This window comes from Salvelinus sp. IW2-2015, linkage group LG8, assembly GCF_002910315.2.
Source record: "Salvelinus sp. IW2-2015 linkage group LG8, ASM291031v2, whole genome shotgun sequence".
NCBI classification, from domain to species: Eukaryota; Metazoa; Chordata; class Actinopteri; order Salmoniformes; family Salmonidae; genus Salvelinus; species Salvelinus sp. IW2-2015.
In genome coordinates, this window is record NC_036848.1 from 10,969,275 (window position 1) to 10,971,208 (window position 1,934).

The following is a 1,934-nucleotide window of genomic DNA, read 5'->3' on the forward strand; positions in this document are numbered from 1 at the left end:
GGAAAGTTTGTATCTCCTCATAGTTAAAAGACTGCAGACTGATTATATCTCCAGTATCCGAGTTTATATTTACAGATGATGATATTGGAACACTTGTATTTAATAATGAATACGTCATCTTTGCATTTTCATCTGAATCTGGGTCAAAAGCAGACATCGTATAAATGACGTCTCCTACCGGACTGTTCTCTTTCACATAAATATTAATCACGGGTTCTGAGAAGCGAGGAGCGTTGTCATTTACATCAGAAACGTGTACAGTAATAARGCTGGTGCTGGAGAGAGGCGGGGTCCCTTCATCCGTAGCTGTGATGGTGACATTATACTGAGAAGCGCTCTCTCTGTCAAGAGGCCCATCAACCACTAATGTATAATAGTTTTTGTAGTTCGATTTCAGTTTGAATGGAACAGACCCAATAAGCTTACAATTGGTGAGGCCGTTTTTACCTCCATCTTTATCAGTTACTGTCACCAAGGCAACCACTGTCCCTATCTCAGCATCCTCGTTGACTGGGCTGATGAGGGACGTCACTGATATTTCAGGGACATTGTCATTGACATCAATAACTTCAACTAACACTTTGCAATACGTTTTCCGTGAGGAGTGCCCTCGGTCCATCGCCTCAGCCCGAATTTCATAGGCGGCAGTTACCTCATGGTCCATAGTTTTCTTAACAGTAATTATACCTGTATCTGAATTTATAGCAAATGTATCGGAGTGGCTTAAACTACCTCGACCTATTAGTGAGTACATAATCTCGCTATTTACGCCCTCGTCAAGATCCGTCGCGGTGAGAGTTATTATTGCTGTACCAGATGAAACGTTTTCAGGAACACTAACCTTATAAAGCGGTTTGCTAAATGAAGGTGCATTATCATTAACGTCTTCCACATTTACTGTGATCAGTAATGTCCCGGATCTTGGAGGTTTTCCTCCATCTARAGCGGTCAGTYTGAGCTGGATAACGGGCTGTTTCTCTCGGTCTAAAGCTTTCTGCAGCACTAACTCAGCAGACYCACTCTGCTCTCCACCGCTCTGTACATCCAGGGAGAAGTGTTCATTCGGGCTCAGCTTGTAGCTGTTTACCGAGTTACTGCCCGTATCTGCGTCAGCGTTCATTCGCAAGTTGGTTAAGGATAGCCTTCTGTAGGTCCTGATGCGTCCTCCCTCTGGAGGGCAGATAGGATTTGTTCAAAAGATTCAGAAGGTTCTGTACTGTCGTGCCGTTCTCATGATATGTTAAACTTTCGTAGACCATCGATTACTGCACCAATCATCCCTGTTCTGTGCTAATTTGAAAAACAAATTCCCTGACGGACGAAATTGTCCATTTATTGGTAAAGATAGTGACGCCAGATAATGCCTCAGGCCTACCTCCTCAAGCATGACAATAGCTTGTGGAAACCGAAGTCTAAGGGATAAGGGGCCAGTTTCCCATGGGCACAGTACCGTGCAACGCGCTGGCATGATCAGAAGGCCTGAGCCATCAGAGTTCGATCTTTATCGCTTTCATTTCAAACCGAGAATCTTGTTTTCCCATGGTCTGTACGTACATACTTTAGGTGCCTTTTAATGGCACCAGCTATATTGCGGTATCCGGAGTACAAAGCTTCCCTCTACTAGGACCGCGGTTTCTTAATTCATTTCCCTTCTTCCTCTCCTCTCGTTACATTAGAGGAGCACGGTACCTTGGAAAAGGGATCTGGTTTTTCATTCCCATCAAATTTGCCGTGGGACTTATAACTACTCTTGCCTTGCTCTGGTCCCTATGATAACAAGTCCCTTTCTTGCTCCAAATGATCGTTTACGTTTAACATGTCAGTCTGACAGTGCCCTAGCGTGGACCTTCCAGAAGTTCCCTCCCACGCCTCACCCTTAGGAACTGTAAAAGAGAAGGTGTTTAAAAAACAAGTCCCCTTAGTCGGATGAGATA

General features: G+C 44.4%; 1 pseudogene; it reads right to left on the minus strand.

The window, feature by feature from the left end:
• LOC139028106 (protocadherin alpha-2-like) overlaps window positions 1-1,120 on the minus strand; it is a 2,520-nt pseudogene extending 1,400 nt beyond the window's left edge.
• Between the last annotated feature and the right edge of the window lie 814 nt (window positions 1,121-1,934).